This window comes from Arvicanthis niloticus, chromosome 17 (genome assembly GCF_011762505.2).
Source record: "Arvicanthis niloticus isolate mArvNil1 chromosome 17, mArvNil1.pat.X, whole genome shotgun sequence".
In the NCBI taxonomy this organism is placed as follows: Eukaryota; Metazoa; Chordata; class Mammalia; order Rodentia; family Muridae; genus Arvicanthis; species Arvicanthis niloticus.
Genome location: NC_047674.1, coordinates 2,815,553 through 2,833,910, shown reverse-complemented (window position 1 = coordinate 2,833,910; position 18,358 = coordinate 2,815,553). Strand labels below are relative to the sequence as shown.

General features: G+C 38.7%; 1 long non-coding RNA gene across 1 annotated transcript; it reads left to right on the top strand.

The window, feature by feature from the left end:
- The first annotated feature begins 5,162 nt into the window (after positions 1 to 5,162).
- LOC143434806 (uncharacterized) lies at positions 5,163 to 16,577 on the top strand. The gene is made up of 4 exons (XR_013104568.1): positions 5,163 to 6,997; positions 7,338 to 7,449; positions 14,178 to 14,356; positions 15,326 to 16,577. It is a non-coding gene; the product is annotated as an uncharacterized LOC143434806 (long non-coding RNA).
- Positions 16,578 to 18,358: the final 1,781 nt, after the last annotated feature.

Sequence of the window (18,358 nt, the reverse complement as noted above, 5' to 3'; positions counted from 1 at the left end):
AAATGTTGATTGCTATTTCTATATGTAATTTTAAAGTTTACACTTAAAAGCCAATATTGGGCTGGCTGGAAAGCTCAGCAGGTAAAAGTACTTGCTATGCAAGCATAAGGGCCTGTTTTTGATCTCTAGAGCTATGTAAACATGTCCAATGTTAAAGTTTTAAATTTATTTTTAAATTTGTAAACTTCATAAAAATCCTGCAAATAAATAAAACACTACATTTCTTTTTCATTAATAAACATCTTGGGACTCCAGGACAGTGGCACAGTTTCCTTCCAGTCTGCACCATTGCTGTGAGCAGACCTTGAGCATCAGCTCTGCACCCAATCCCCCAAAACCCAGAGGAGGCTGGACTCCCAGGAGCTCTAACACACCCAGGAACATAGAATCATAGCATCACGGGATCTCAAGAGATTGGTCACACCAGGATTTTGGGATCCAAGAGGCAGCCTGACTTCCAGGGGCTCAGGATCACAGGAACATTGAGACAGATGGTCTCTGAGGAGTTCTGACACAACCAAGATAAGAGGAGAAACAGGCTCCAGTCAGAAACAGTGAATGCAGGTAGCACTAGAGATAACCAGATGGTGAAAGGCAAGCACAAGAATATAAGGAACAGCAATCTAGGTTACTTGGCATCATTAGAACCTAGTTCTCCCACCATAGCAAATCCTGAATAGCCTATCACACTAGAAAAGCAGGATTCAGATTTAAAATCACTTCTCATGATGATGATAGAGGACTTTAAGAAGAACATAAATAATGCCCTGAAAGAAATACAGGAGAACACAGATAAACAGGTAGAAGCCCTTAAAGAGGAAACACAAAAATCTCCTAAAGAATTATGAGAAAACACAACCAAACAGGTGAAGGAATTAAACAAAACCACCCAGTACATAAAAATGGAAGTAGAAACAATAAAGAAATCTCAAAGGGAGACTACCCTGGTGATTGAAAACCTAGGAAAGAAATCAGGGGTCATAGATGCAAGCATTACCAACAAAATACAAGAGATAGAAGAGAGAATATCAGGTGCAGACGATACCATTGAAAATATTGACACAACTGTCAAAGAAAATGAAAAATGCAAAAAGCTCCTAACCCAAATCATTCAGGAAATCCAAGACACAATGAGAAGACCAAACCTAAGGATAGTAGGTATAGAAGAGAGTGAAGATTCCCAATTTAAAGGGCCAGTAAATATCTTCAAAAAATTTTAGAAGAAAACTTCCCTAACCTAAAGAAAGAGATGCTGATGATCATACAAGAAGCCTAAGAACTCCAAATAGACTAGACCAGAAAAGAAATTTCTCTAGTCACAAAACAATCGAAACACCAAATGCACAAAACAAGGAAAGAATATTAAAAGTGGTAAGGGAAAAAGCTCAAGTAACTTATAAAGGCAGACCTATAAGAATTACACCAGACTTCTCAACAGAGAGTATAAAAGTCAGAAGATCCTGTACAGATGTCATAAGAGCACAAATGACAGCCCAGGCTACTATACCCAACAAAACTCTCAATTACCATAGATGGAAAAAACAAGATATTTTATGTTAAACTCAAATTTACACAATATCTTTCCACAAACCCAGGCCTACAACGGATAATGAGGGAAAACTCCAACACAAGGAGAGAAATTATACCCTAGAAAAAGCAAGAAAGTAATTTTCTTCCACCAAATGCAAAAGAAGAGAGCCACATAAACATAATTCCACCTCTAACAACAGAAATAATAGGAAACAACAATCACTTTTTCTTAATGTCTCTTAACATCAAAGGACTCAATTCACCAAAAAAAGACATACAGTACCAGACTGGATATGTAAACAGGACCCAGTATTTTGAAATAGGACAAAATGGCAACCAACAGATTGGGGAAAGATCTTTACCAATCCTACATCCAACAGAGGGCTAATAGCCAGTGTATACAAGGAACTCAAGAAATTAGACTCTAGACAATCAATTAACCCTATTAAAAATGGGGTACAGAGCTAAACAAAGAATTATCAACTGAAGAAACTCGAATGGTGGAAAAGCACCTAAAAAAAAAAAAAATGTTCAACGTCCTTAGTCATCAGGGAAATTCAAATCAAAACAACCCTGAGATTCCACCTCACACCAGTCAGAATGGCTAAGATCAAAAACTCAGGTGATAGATGCTGTCAAGGATATGGAAAAAGAGGAGCACTCCTTCTTTGTTGGTGAGATTGTAAGCTGGTACAACCACTCTGGAAAGCAGTCTAAAGGTTCCTCAGAAAATTGAACATACTATTACCTGAAGACCTAGCTATATACCCAAAAGATGCTCCAACATACAACAAGGACACATACTCCACTATGTTCATAGCAGCCTTATTTATAATAGCCATAAGCTGGAAAGAACCCAGATGTCCTTGAACAGAAGAATGGATACAGAAAAAGTGTTACATTTACACAATGGAGTACTTCTCATCTATTAAAAACAATGAATTTGTGAAATTCTTAGGCAAATGGATGAAACTGGAAAATATCATCCTGAGTGAGGAAACCTAATCACAGAAGAACACACATGGTATGCACTCACTGATAAGTGGATATTAGCCCAAAAGCTCCCAATATCTAAGATACAACTCAGAGACCACATGAAGCTTAAGAAGAAGGAAGACCAAAGAAAGTGTGGGTGCTTTGTCCTTTTTAGAAAGAATAACAAAATACTCATGGGAGCAAGTGGGGAGACAAAATGTGGAGCAGTGACTGGAGGAGGGACTGCCTGGAGACTGCCCCACCTGGAGATGCATTCCATGTGCAGTCACCAAATGCATAGCTGTCTCCTGAGACGCTCTGCCAGAGGCTGACATATACAGAGGTGGATGCTCACAGCTAACCATTGAACTGATTATGGGGTCCCCAATGGAGGAGTTAGAGAGAAGACTGAAGGAGCTGAAGGGGCTGGAGGCCCCATGGGGAAAGAAACTATACCAACCAACCAGAGCTCTCAGGTTCTAAACTGCCAACCTGAAAACACACATGGAAGGACCCATGGCTCCAGTTGTAGATATAGTTCAGGATGGCCCTGTGGGGCATCAGTGGGAGAGGAGGGTCTTGGTCTTAGGAAGTTTGGATGCCCCAATGTAGGGGAACTGGAGGGCAGGGAGGCGGGAATGGGTGGATGGGTGGGGGCATACCCTCATAGAAGATGGGATAAGGGGTTTTGGTGGGTGGGGAATGGAGAAAAGGGATAGCATCTGAACGGTAAGTACATAAAATATCCAGTAATAATGATGATGATGATGATGATGATGATGATGATAACAACAATAATAATATAGATAATGGAACTGGCTATTGTAGTTAAGCACTTGAGACTTTTTGTCAACAATTTAATATTACCCATATTACTGGGATTTCTTATAATCCTCAAGGAAAATGTATTGTGGAAGGGGCCCATGGAACTTTAAAATAATATCTTCATAAAATAAAAAAGGGGAAGGTATGTTTCTGTATACCACAAATTTATTTAAATCATGCTCTTTTTCTGCTGAGTGTTTATGGCACCCTACAGCTAGGCATACTTATGCCTAGGTGAAAATGAAGGATCCACTTACTGCCATATGGCATGATCCCCATCAGGTATTTAATATGGGGAAGAGGGCATGTTTGTTTTTTTCCTGCAGGATGCTGACAAAGCATGGTGACTGCCAGAGTGATTAGTGAGACATGCTGATACCGGGACAAAGAAGGATGCTGACCTGTGAGCTTGATGTGTGCCCTGACAATGGTGACCTTCGAAGCTGTATTATATATATGTTCCTGACCCACCTTTGCTTTCTTATATCCCAGATGGTACAAGCTGCCTTGCCTCAAGTTTTTAGACTGAGAATTAAAAAGAGAAGTTATAATGACTCTTGTATTTTCCTTAAGTGTGATCAGTTATTCAAACTCAATCATGAGTCTAGAAATCAATCCAATATTGGAAATAATAGTCTTCAGTTGGAAGGCTGGATCTGGACATTTTCAGAGACATATTTGGAAGTTTGCTGCAGTTCTCTATGATGTTATATTAGCAAGAGATAAAGTTGGTACAGGATTTGTATTTCTAACAAGCATTAGTGTATGTGTTAAGGTTCTTTTGTCAAGTTAAAATTACTTTTGTTGCTTCTACAGTATTTATTGTAAGTTGCATTGATTGTACACTTTCTAATTGTGTTAATGTGTTGAAACATGGCATGTCTGTTATGGAGGTCTATCAACCAGCTTTTGTCTTATTGCCCTGAGTATTACAGAATGTTGTTTTTCTGAAAAAAAGCTTGCAAGTACTAGAAGAAGTGAGTTAGGTTTTAAACAGAAGCAAGAGGGCTTGATTATTGCCAGTATAACAGCTTTAATTACATTAATTGCTAGCACCGGTGCTTCTGCAATTGCTTTGACACAAGAAGTTAAGACAGCTACTTTTGTTAATAATTAGCGAAAATAATGGTATGAATGTGTTGAGTATACAAAAGGATTTAGATAGACATTTGGAACATCAGATTGATGCTCTTTATCCTATTCAAATTATTGGAAGGAGGTTCAGAGTTTAAGAGTAAGAAGCCATCTTGAGTGTCATGCCAAATACCAATGTAGTAGTGTTACTTCTAAAATTTACAATGATAGTCATTATAATTAGGAAAAAGGTTTTTTTTTTTTTTTTTTTTTTTTTTTTTTTTTTTTTTTTTTTTTTAATTTTTTGAGACAGGGTTTTTCTGTTAGCCTTGGCTTTCCTGGAACTCACTCTGTAGACCAGGCTGGCCTCAAACTCAGAAATCCGCCTGCCTCTGCCTCCCAAATGCTGGGATTAAAGGCATGCGCCACCATTGCCTGGCTATAATTAGGAAAAGTTAAAAGATACTTGCAGGGTATTTGGCATAATTCTAACACGTCTCTGGATGTTTTAGACTTTGCATAGTGAGCTTATGAATTTAAAAAATACTGCTCTGCTGAGCTTTGATGCTGCAGATAATGCTGATAAAATTATCCATGGCTTGAGGTCAGTATTTCCATTTTGGTCAAGCTTCAAGAATGGCATATATAGCTTGATCATGCTAGCCTTTTTTTTTTTTTTTTTTTTTTTTTTTTTTTTTTTTTTTTTTGTCCTGGGATACTTTTATTACTGTCCATCATGTGAAAGCTTGTCTTTAACATTAACATGTTGGCAGCCAAAGTACATGACTTGAAACTGAAAATGAACCCCTAGACAGTTATTAAATTAACAGGCTGGCAAGCTAAGGATGGGTTAGAATCTGCACAGAGCCTTACCAACCTAAGACAGAAGTGCATTGCTTTTGATAATGCATATTTCATGACGTGCAAGGAAGGCATTCTTGTCAGAACAACCTAAGTAAGGCTCAGTCTTATTTATCAAATAAAAAATGGGGAGATGTGGAAAGCTTTTGGGGCTGCTTGGCAGGAATCTTACATTGGCCAAAAACTAGGAAATGAGCTTCAAGCAGGAATCTGACATTAGGCTAGAACAAAGAAGTAGGCTTCAGGCATAAAAATGACTTTAGGCTAGGACAGGGAAGTAGGCTCAGATATTTTGGTCATCCTGATAAGCCTTTAGAAATAGTAATCACAGGAGTAATCTCGGAACTTTGTTTATTGCCTTCCTTGTTCTTTGACTGCATCTATTGTATTGCTGGTTCCTCAACCTAGAACTGACCTTAATACTTAACATGTAATCAAAATCGTATAAAAGCAAAAGAAGGAGGAGGGATGGGATAGGGGATTTATGGGGGGAATATGGGGAAAAGGTGTTGTGGATAACCTCAGCCTTGTATTTTGATGCTAGTTCCACTTTCCTCAGAGAGGCTTCAGAGAAGGAGTGAGTCAGTACACAGGTGACTTTTTGTGAACCTTCTGTCCACCTTAATTTGTAAAATAAAGGTTAGAGCCAGTGACTGGGCAGTAGAAGAAGAGGTGGAGAAAAAGGCTTAGGGGAGGAGAGTGGAAGAGGAAGTCGGCGGAAGAGGAGGTTGACAGAAGAGGAAGTCAATAAAGGTGAAGGAGTAGGAAGTCAATGGAGGAGCAGGAGGTGGAAGGACAATGGAGGAGAAGCACGTGGCCTGGAAAAACCGCAAGTTATAAGGGTTCTCATAGCTGGGGAATAGAGTACATCTGCCCAATCTCGGTGTGCAGTTCATATCCATAAATATTGAGTTGTATTTTTCTTGACCGGTCTTATTTGGGTCAGAGATTTACTGCAATATATTGGCGCCCAAGGTGGAGCACTACTTTGTTGAAGTAATTATTTAAAAAACAGCCACTAGCCACTGGTTAAGCCGACTAGGCTGCAGCGGCTCTGCCTAGCTCAGCAGCTATGTTTCATGGCCAGAGGCCACTTGTGCATCGCAGTTAGAAATGGCCAGCCAGAAACATCAGCCCTGTTACCCACGAGATGCCAGTGTGGGAGATGGCTCTGCCAGTCTTCCACGCTGTCTCCGCAAGGTTGGGCATTGCCAAGACCATCTCGCCAACCACACGGGCTCGGTACAAATGAGACTCTAATGCTTAGATTATCCAAAGGCTTATATATTTAGTAATAATCAATAACAAGATGTCTTTACAATCAGAGGTGTAACCCAATACCCAACCTAGATATACCAACTACCTTTGACTGCTACAGACAAGTGACCATCAGCCTCCATGTCCCCCTCTCTCATTCTCTGTCTCTCCCTTAGCTCCTCCTCTTCTTTCTCCTCCTCCTCTCTTTATTCCTCTTTTTCCTCTCCTTCCTCCTCCTCTTCCTCTTGTTACTTCTCCCACCTTAGCTCCTCCTACGAAAGGGGATAACATCTGAAATGTAAATAAATAAAATATCCAATAAAAATGTAAAAAAAAAAAATTTAACTTTCAGGAGCTAAAGAGATGGCTTGACAGTTAAGAGCACTGACTGCGCTTCCAGAGGTCCTGAGTTCAATTCCCAGCAACCACATGGTGGCTCACAACCATCTGTAATGGGATCTGATGCCATCTTCTGGTGTGTTTGAGAATAGTATACTCATATACATAAAATAAATAATTATTTTTAAAAAGGTTAAAAAACAATTCCTGAGAGTATATTATTTTTTCTTTTTATTTATTAAAATATTTTCATACAATAAAAATAAATAAGTAAAAAAAATACCCATCTTAGAAAGATATTAGGCCAATCTTCAAGACTGTCCCTTTTCCCATTATACTTTGTTCATAAATTTTATTCACTGGTGGTTCTTGCCTGTCACATCTTACTGTGTTGTTTGCCTGTGGACTGACGTCAGACACCTGTTCTGCTGCACGAATAGGGAGTGGGTTGAGATGCTTCTGCTCTTTTTCTCCAGATGTAGAGGCTGGTGTCCATTCCTTCTGCTGTTTTGGAAAATGGCTATGGGACCTGTGGTTAATCTGAATGATGGTGCCTCTAGAGGAGAGTTGGAACTTCTTGTTAAGGAGGTACTGAGCACTTAAATGAAGGACCTGAAATGCTTATCCGTGATGCTGGGGACAGCGTGTTATTATTGGTTTTTATCTGGGAGTAGCGATTCCTTAATGCATAGATTCAAGCATGAATGCTTCCCTGACATGCCTGTGCGTTTGATTTTTATCCCAAAGGCTCCAGGTCTGAGTTTACACCATGATTTTTGCTTTGACTTCTGTTACTTATCTTCTAAGTCATCACTGTCTGTTATTTTTCCTTTTCTTCTGTGATGCCTTCCTCTTTCGCTATTCTACAATGTCATGGGCTCCCTTTTCTGAGGAATATGTTTTATTCCTAAAAAACTTCCAGCTTAACAGTGCAATTAGCCAATTCCTAAAATGTTTACTTGTCTATTTTGTTTTTATTTTATGCCCGATGTCATTTTTTATTCTGATATTAGCAAGGGTTTTTTTTTTTCTCTCCTATTTATGAGAGTAAACTTCCTGAGTTTCAATGAACTTTGAGTGTTATTGTCCATTATTCCTTTTCTTTGGACTAAACTTTTTCTCAGGCTGAGTCAATAATCCTATTCTCTACAATGTGAACTGCTCTTCAGGACGAGTTACTCATCTACTTTTGTTGTGTGTGTGTGTGTGTGTGCGCGCATAAATATGTATCTACACTTATATGTCTTCACTTATTCTTGCACATTGATATCACTAAGTAACAAGGTAATGGCCAGGAGTGAGCTCTGTTGAGATCTCTTACACTTTGTTGTCGATTTAGGAGAAAACCTTTGCTGTTTCACATATCTTTTCTGCCTTTCACTTTGTGCTAACATGCTGTCTTCGTTAGGGTTTTACTGCTGTGAACAGACACCATGACCAAGGCAAGTCTTATAAGGACTACATTTGATTGGGGCTGGCTTACAGGTTCAGAGGTTCAGTCTGTCATCATCAAGGTGGGAGCCTGGCAGTATTTAGGCAGCACGGTGCAAGCAGAATTGAGAGTTCTACATCTTCATCCGTAGGCTGCTAGTGGAAGACTGACTTCCAGGTAGCTAGGATGAGGGTCTTAAAGCCCACACCCACAGTGACACACCTACTCAAACAGGGCCATACCTCCCAATAGTGCCACTCCCCAGGCTGAGCATATACAAACCGTCACACATGCTCAGAAAATACACTCTATCTACTCTTCTTACTACAACACTGGACTCTAATGCCTCCAAAGGGATAGCAACAGTTTTTCTTCAGTGTCTTGCCACAATGCCTTGATCTTTATAGGAAAGAAATTCTACCTTTATTAAATTCTTCTTTCCCTTTCTACCCTCTGAACTCTCCTATGTACCCCTCCTTGTTTTCTTTCAAGTTCATGGCTTCTTTTTTCCCTAATTATTTTTGAATGCATGTGTGCATGCATACACACACACACACACACACACACACACACACACCACATATCATATACAATACATACACATAATGTATTTATGTAATATATACATATATACATAATACATGTTATTTATATAATATATGATTTTATATATATTATATATATATATATTATATATATAATATTATATTTATTCCAAAATCTAACCTGTTCAGTTCATATAATGTTCTACGTCTGTATGTTTTCAGAACTGACCCTTTGGCACTGAACAACCAATTGGTTTTCTGTTCTCTGCAGAGTGTTATCCCTTCTGCTCAAAGCTTTCTCAGCTTTCTGGTGAACAGAGATAAGCCCACAAGGCCTTGGCTACACAGACATTCTCTTTTTACTTCTTGTACTTATTTATATTTTGCTTCAGTTAGTATTGAATTTTCTTTGTCAGTGCTTCCTAAAGCTTGTATACAAGTTCAAGTGCATTCCCTCAGTTCACTATTGACAAGAGAGTTCATTTTAATATTGCATTTTATACTGTATAAGTAAAAGGATTAAATGAATTATATTCATATAATATTTATATCTGCTTTCTTTGTTGATGTTATTTTCATAAAAATGATTCATGAGAAGAATCTTCTGTGAAGCCTCATATTTTCAGAAGAATAAATATGCTTTTTTTATTATGTAAAATCAGATTTTTGTCTCTTCTAAATAAATAAAACAAGATACATGAATCTGTCATTTATGTTTTTTATATTCAAAATTTTCTCTGAGAATATTTCATTTCTTATTCATACTTCATTTTTTATAACTTTAATATGATTCACCTAAACATAAGTTTGAATATTTGTGTGTGTGTGTGTGTGTGTGTGTGTAAGTGTTTTAATAGAAAAGAGCCTTAAAATACAGGAAATAATTCTAAGGGCACAGTTGCATGTGCTAAGCCCATTGGCCACCAGATGTCACTCTTGCTTCATGCTTAGTCAGAAGGTGGACCCAAAACCCCGCAATTCTGGTCTTCATATGATGAAACATCTTTCTCAGCAGGGAAGATTTATATCTTGTAATTAAGCAATAAGACATAAAGTGGAATTCATTTTGATAGTGGAAAAGCAAAAATCACTTCTTGATTAGCTTTAATTATCAAAAAGATACGGTAATTTTCTAAAACATGGGCTGTCAAGAATGAAGGAATTATTGCATGTGGTCTTAAAGTGTTTCTAATAATACCCTGGCTTTATTAAATGCCCCTACACAGTGCTTGGCCCATAACTTTATTTTACAGTGTCACATTTATGATGGAAAGTTGAGGTATTTTTTTTCTCGTAGGTTTTTTTCAGAGCTGATGAAACTAAAGGTAAGGAAACAAAAATTAGAAATCATTGTGAACACCTTGAAGTTTTCCTACAAAAGAAACAAAACAAAATAAACCTGTAGGAGGAGCTAAGGTGGGAGGAGTAAGGAGAGGAAGAGGAGAAGGAAGAGGAGGAGCTAGGGAGAGAGAGAGAGAGATGTAGGAGGATGAAGAGCCATGCAGGTATGGAGAGCAGTCGTGGGTAACAACTTTTATTTAGGTTAGCTAATTGGGAAACAGATCTCTTTGTATGGGCATATTGTTACTGAGCATTACCAAATATATAAAGCCTTTGGATAATCTAAGAATTAAAGTCTCATCTGTACCAAGCCCATGTGGTTGGCGGGTTGGTCTGGGCACTGCCCAGCCTTGCAGAGACAGCGTGGAAGATTGGTATCTTGTGGGTGGCAGGGCTGGCCATTTCTAGCTGTGGTGTGTACGTGGTTTCTGGGCACACAACATGGCAGCTGAGTTAGGCAGAGATGCCTCAGCTTAGCCAGTTGGTTTAACCAGCTTTTAAAATATATGTTGAGAACCACACTGCCCCATGTTTGGGGGCCAAAATGCCGGGGACCGCTCTATCGATATTGGAATCCACACTGCCAAAAGCCTTGGGGGCTAAATTGTTCTGAGTCGTACTGCCCCAAGCTGCTTCAGTTCTTAGGTTGGGGTTCAGCAAGAGAGAGAGTGAGGACAGATGTGACGAATGGAGACCAGACAGAGTGTGATTCAATCCTGTTTATTCTTCAGTCTCTCTTCTTCTCTCCAATTCCCTAGTTCCTAGTTCCTAATTCCTAGCACCAAGTCTCAGGTCCTAATCCTAGTTCCTAAGTTTCTAGTCTCTTTCCCAGTTCCAAGTTACCTGTCCTAAGTCTCAAGTTCTAAGTCTAATAATTTCTTCTGTCTGCCTCTCGCCTTTTATATGTCTCGCTTCTAAGTCATGCCTTTAAGTCACGCCTTTAAGTCTCACACACCCAAGGGAAAATCCTGGGTATCTAAAACAAGATGTTATTAGAGTATGCTCAGCTGTTATAGGCTATTGCAAACAAGTCTCTTGTCAGGGTATATGGCTCAAGATGGCTGCAAGGATGATAGCCACCTTCTGTTGGCTCCCCACAAATATATACTTCAACATAAACCTCCCAAAACACCAGTAATAACTTTTTTAGTTCCCTTCTCTTTGATGGTCTATAAGGCAATAGTGAAGTAGAAGTTTCTGATTGGGTCATGTGATGCAGATTCACTCAGTGAGGCCAACTCATGTAGTGTTTTATTGAGGCAAGACCTGTGGAAGAATACATGATGTTTGGAGAGAGTGTCAATAGGATTCTACAGACAGTTATGGGACACTTGCATAACTAGCATTGCAAAACTTTGTTGGTCTTTTGTCTTCATCTTCTCTGATCTTCACTTTGTTGAGAGAGGCATGGCAGATAACTTCTGGCATCCCTGCTGACATAGTTGCCCCTGCTGACTCCTACTGATTCGCTGGAGGCCTGGCTGTTTCTGCTGGGTAGTGCCACTGCTACTGATTTGTGTTTACTATCCTCACACTACTGACCTGGACTGCTGGTATCCTGACAACAGAGATTGAAATCACCCTAAAGAAATACTTGTAAACAGGTTCCTATCCCCTTGTCCTATTTATTATCTTTTCTCCCCTACCTTTGGCTGGTAGACTAGAAGAGAGGTTGAAGCATTTGAGAATCCTTATTAGAAGTAGGTTTTAAAAACTCTAAGCCTATACAATAGGATTTATAACACTATGCAAAATATAAATATAAAAAATATAAAGAATTCTTACCTAAAAGACATAATATGCCAAATTTCATTTCATGTCTAATTCCTAATTCAAGCACTTCTGTTTTAGACAAATGGAGTCTTAGGAATTCAGCTACACTAGTTTTAGTTTTCTACACCATGAAATGCTGTATTATCCAATAAACTTCTAAACATCAAGTACATTTTTCAAAGTCTGTAGAAACTTGGTATTCATAGAATATACAGTAATTTAGCAATTTTAGAGTTCCAGGATTAGTAGGAAAGGGAATTACATTCCCAATTGAAAGTACACAAGTTCTATGCATAATGCAGGAGCAAACTTAACTTAAAGATTCCCAAGCCACCCTCCCTGGCCCCACCCTAGTTATATAAAAAGTAAGAACCTCTGTGAAGAGGACATTCTTCAACTTGTTGAGCTACCTCTAAACCATGCAGAGTCTAGGCATACAGATTTCTTGAATTGTCACTGGGGGAATGGGGAGAGGTGAGTCTTTTGATGGTGTTGCTAGCTGCCTTTGAGTCATTTCTGTCACCCCTAACCCATATTCCTGTAAGTTACCAACCTCATCCTCACTCTTGTAACTAACACCAGTTAACTTATGGGTTCACCAAATTAGACTTTCATGAAATCATTTCTTTTGTCTGTTGTCAGGACCCTATCTAGGGTGAGTACATATTGTTTGTGTCTCCCTGGAAAATGTCATACAATGATGAATGTTCTGGAAGCCTGAACAAAGTCATACTGTATGACTTAGTTTCAGGAACTTCCTCAGACTTATGAGTTGCTTATTTCCTGAGTCTTATGGAACCTCTATCCTGGAAGAAATATTTCAATTTAAAGGAAATTGCTAAACAACAATCAGTCAGGATACTAATATGTATTATGTTATTATAATAAAATACTTGAGACAATGGATATATTAAGTAAAAAATATTTTATAGCTTCAGAGGTTCCAGTATGTGATTTTTGCACCTGTGATTAGGTAACACATTATGGACCATGTAGCAGAACAGAAATGGTTTCCCCATGGGCAGAGAGAGAGAGAGAGAGAGAGAGAGAGAGAGAGAAAGAGAGAGAGAGAGAGAAAGAGAGACTAGAGTCTTATATTTCCTACAAGGGAAACACCCCCAGTGACTTAATTCCTCCCATCTGCCCTACCTCTAGAAGGTTTGACCACTACCTAGTAGTACTACCTTGGGGATCAAGGCTTCAATGTGCAGCATTAGGAGACATGGAGCATTAGCAGCATAGCAAGCAGATTGTCACATCCTAGTCAGAATGTCAGAAAACAATATAATCAAGTGAGAAGGAAATATCGAAAAACATCAGCACTAGGGTTTTGGACAAAAATGGCCTAGCCAGACAAATTAACAGGGAGTGCTAAGGTGATAGACGTCATTTGCATACCAAGCACTTCTAATTAGTATTATAGTGGCCCACATTGAACAAAGACATGCAGCTACTCAAAATTAGGTATATGGGGGAAACATACTATAGAAAATAAAAATAAAAATATCTATGAATAGCAACTTGTAGAAAAGAGTGCTATTCATACAGAATCAAACACCCCAACAACATCAACAACAACGATCCCTATTTTTAATACCCTTGAAGAAATAAAACATCAAAATTTTGAAATAAGAATATACTTCTTAAAGGTATAAAGAACAAAACAGAGTAAACTTAAAACCTGTAGCCTTCACAGAAAATTCAATAGAATGATAGAAGATGAAAGTCAGGCAGTTGTCTATTTGCAGAATATAGAAAGAGATGAAAAATAATAATAAAAAGATATCATAGTTAGAAAAGTAGTCTAAAGAATCTAATGTACAAATAGAAACTATGTCAGGGACAAAGAATAGAGAGACCCACAAAACAGAGAGCATTGAGTAAGCACAGCAATGTGCCTTCCCCCCAGCCTTGAGCAGACCTGAAAGATCTTGTTTACCACAATAGACCTAAAAATGGGATCTAGATGGAGTTACCCATCTTGGCTGCATGTGCAACCTGCTACAGGAACTTAGAAGAATAACTGCCCACTGAGATTGCCTTGAGACATCTCTGGCTGTGACTAAGGATGGGTTCCCCCACCCATCTCTGGCTGAAACAAGAAGGGGTTCGGTGGGGCTTACCCTTTAAATTGAAGAGCTGAGCATTAAACTTCGAGCCTTGATCAGAGAACTTTGTCTTGGCTTCGTCTTTATCTTGTCCTTTATCCCCCTTTTCATTTCCAGCCCCCCCTTTCAGGAGAACCTGGTTGGTTCATGGCCACAGGAAGCTACACAGCAAAATGCAAAAGAGGCAGATAGTGGTCAATACCATGAGACCCCATCTTACCTTGGGAGAGATCATCTGGGTTCAGTTTGTCATGGGACCAGAGACTCGTCTCCGTGTAGACTGGGTGCTACTAATGGTAAGATGTCTGTGTGCAAGCAGCTGGTGTTTGCATTTTCTCCCCTTAGACCTAAGCTGGTTTTCAAATTGCTTGGTGATAGAATGCAGTTGACATGAGATTCTGGGATTTTAATGAAGTTTGTAGTTTCTACTCAAGTCTGAGCATGCTTCTTCTTATACCCTTTTGCCATGTTGGAAGTCCACTCAGCCCCCTAGATAGAGGTGACCTCTATCAAACTTCCATCTGGGTTTCTAGGCAACAACTGTTTCCAACCTGCTGACTAAGTAAGTGGGTAATTTTGAAAGTTGATTGTCAAGTTGCACCTCTACCACACAATGCAAATGATGGGCTTGTGAGAGCAAAATCATCAATTGTCCAGTTTAGCTGGACAATCAAGTGGGACCCTTAGGCCCTGTGGAGAGGACTGAGATGCGAGAGAAAATAAGGAGGCACAGCAAGTCAAGAAGTCTGATCAAGCTGGCAAAATTTTTATTGTTCACACAGGTTATATACTCTAAAAACAAGATACGGGGAGGGGTAGGAAAGGAAAGAGGGCTTTGCAAGTGGAGGAAGCTAGCAGCAGCTGTAGGGGTCTAACTAAGTTATACCTGTTGTTCTCACAAACCCTTGCCACTACCAGGGATTCTAAAAACGTCTATCTAGCAGGATGTTGGCTAAATCTAGAGATCAAGAGGAAGGGTTACTATGGTGGGTTGCTATGAGGCCTTGTTTGAGGTTCTGAGAACTGACAAGTGAATCAAGGAATGTAAGCAGAAAGAAGAATAGTAGATAGGAGAACCAAGGATGAGTGTTTGCCAAGAGTAATGCCTTGCCATGGCTTCCCACAATCAATGGCTTGTGCCACGTACCCTTACCATCTGTTTCTACGCTGCAACTGCGTTTGTATATCCTCTGACCTTGAACTCACCTTCATAGGACTCTTTATATCATGAAGTACTTCCACAATCTTTTTTTTTTTTTTTCAAGACAGGGTTTCACAAGATGGAGGCCACCATGAAGAAGGCAGCTACAGAAGATGTCAATGTTACTTTTGAAGATCAGCAAAAAAGAAACAAATTTGCTTGGCATATGAGTTGAATCACAGAGCTAAAGGAGGAAAAAGAAGTGAAGAAGAAGCACCTCCAGAATTTAGAGGATGCTTGTGATGACATCATGTTGGCAGACGATGACTGCTTAATGATTCTGTACCTGATCAGAGACATTTTCATTAGTCACTCTCAAGAAGAAACACAGAAAATGTTAGAAGATGCAAAGAAAACTTTGCAAGAAGAGATCAATGCTTTAGAGTCCAGAGTGGCGTTCATCCAGCGTTAGGGTGTTAGCCAACCTGAAAGTACAGTTACATGCAAAACGTTGAGGCAGATGAAAGCTAAACATTTTATAATACTTTTTTAAACCTTGTTTTAATAAACTTGAATAGTGTCTTAAATGATAGTTTCCCTTCTCCAAATGAAACAAAAGGAAAACTTTCTTTTAAAAAATTTTTAATTTAATTAATGGAAATGCCTATTTTCACATGTCTTGCTTATTTATTTTATATTTTTAAAAGAAGATAGTATTCATGTATGTATTTTGCATAATGATTTTATCAATTTTAAAAATTTTATGTCATGTTATTAAAATCAGGTAAACAGTCAAAAAAAAAAAAAAAAAAAAAAAAGATAGAGTTTCACTGTGTAGCCCTGACTGTCCTGGAACTCTGTAGACCAGGCTGGCCTTGACCTTGGAAATCCACCTGCCTCTGCCTCCCAAATGCTGGGATTAAAGGCGTGGGCCACCACTACTAGTTGTACTCCCAGAATTTAGACACCATCCTGAACATAATCAAAGACAAAATGGATTTATGGAACAAATTAATGACTTAGATAAAATGTGTGACATGCATTTTGCCTATTTCAGAAATCTCAGTACACAACCCTTTACCTAGTAACAATATATAAATTAGTTTTCCTTATTTTGCATAGACACTGGTTTAAAATACTTAACCAAATGAGTTAGCCCATCTTGTGCTTTTTGGCTATTTTGAAGGCCATACTTGAAATGGAGGGTTTCCATTTTTTTTTTCTCTTATGATTCATTTTGGGACCTGATTAATAGCATTCCATTTAGAAAGTAGCTGAGGCCTCACTAATCGGAAATCCTCAGAAGCGCAATTCTCTCTCTTAATATTTCATGTTTTGAATATAACCAACTGTTTATATGAAAATGGAAAAATGCAATGAGCCTCAAAAGGTTGTTTAAATGAAAAATAAAAACAAGTTAAAAATAAGAGATTCTCGAGACTCAGGATTGTTCCGGTTTTAAGACATTTCTGTTTTACAGCTTCAACAATATTTAGGTGACACTTTCCACCCATCCTTGCCTTCCAGACCTTACTCTCTGGCTGCCCTACCTCCTCTGAGGTGTTTCCCAAAGCATTAAGGTAAGATGTTGAACCCCCTTTTCTTCTCACCTTTCCTTATGCCCACCATTTTAAGGAGGGGTTCAAATGAGAGAAAGAAGCCTCAGCAGTTTCCTTTAGGGTGGAGTTCCATTTCTAAGAATGTTCTCAATAAAGGTTTCTTCTAAAAGATTGATTGGAAAAATATACTGAAGTCCTCAAACAGGGAGGAATTAGCATTTCTTACCAGAGATGGCAGAAGAACAGGGCAGAGCTCACAGCTGGGAAGCTGTCACTGTATAAATGGACCAGTGAGACAGCCTTCCGACTGCCAGTGACATCTTATCTGCCTGTTTCTAGTGATAATAATATAATCACTGGTCATCTAATTAAAACTGAAAGACATTAATGGCTGTTAAAACTCCAGCTTCTAGAGTCTCAGGTGCCCTTGAGCAGAGAGAGAGCATTTATGTTTGCATGTCATACCATAGAGAAGCAGACCTTTATGAGGTACCCCAGGCTCATGTTTTGATTTCATTACTTTTGATATTGTTATGTTAGTTTGTTGCTTGAGTGATTTTCAGCCAGATTTCTTGTTTATTTATTTATTCGTCTTCCATTCTTGTCACAAACGTTGGTGACAGGCTGCAGTGTGCCTGGGCATGTATCCAGGAGATATGAAGATGAACAGAATTAGAAGACCTCACTGTAGAGACAATGGATATAAAAAAAATCTCTATGTCAAAATTTGATTAATCTGTAATAGAGATAACAACTGTACATATGGATTTCATTTTAGGGAAGAAACAAAATAGTGGCCTTTCAGCAAGACTATCCCTCAAATCAGAGATATTTTAATATGTGGCATGTCTTCTTTAGTTGACCAAAGACCCCACCATATCTGCTTCAAAAATAAGTCTCCTTCATCCATATATGTTATTTGCTATGCAGCTGAGTGTGAGATCCCAGCATTAAATTAGGTCTATCAAGAAAACACCTACCATGTGATGAAATTTTACAGCTGGAATCCTATAAATCATAAAACCATTTTCAAGTGAAGTTAAAGAAGGTCATACGTTACCTTAAAACCTTCTGACTCATGATCCTCTTAATATGAAAAATATGCCTCACCAACCAGATACCTTACATAGTAGAAAAAGTAAACAAGATGTATCCTTGCTAACCTGTAACGTCTCATCTGTTTCTATTTAACAGTTTTGGAGGCTGGAAACATGGCTCACCAGTTAAGACAGCTTGCTGCTCTTGAAGAGGGCCTGGGTTTAGTTTTCAGCCTCCAAATCAGGCAGCTTGTAACCACATGTAACTCCAATTCCAGAGGATCTGATGCCCTCTGACCTTCACGGGCATCTACACTCACATATAAAGTCACACAGACAGGCACACACACACACACACACACACACACACACACACACACACATCTGCAGGCATATTTATATGCTTAAGGGGAGATGCTTGTACAAGGCATATATATCATAGGGCCATTTCGAGACCTAGAATTCTGCCAAGCATGAGACACAAAGGCTTTTAATTAAATTCAGCATCTTAAATGTATTATTCAAATCTCTCTTGTGCCCCTTTTTGGCAGTTTAATTTTT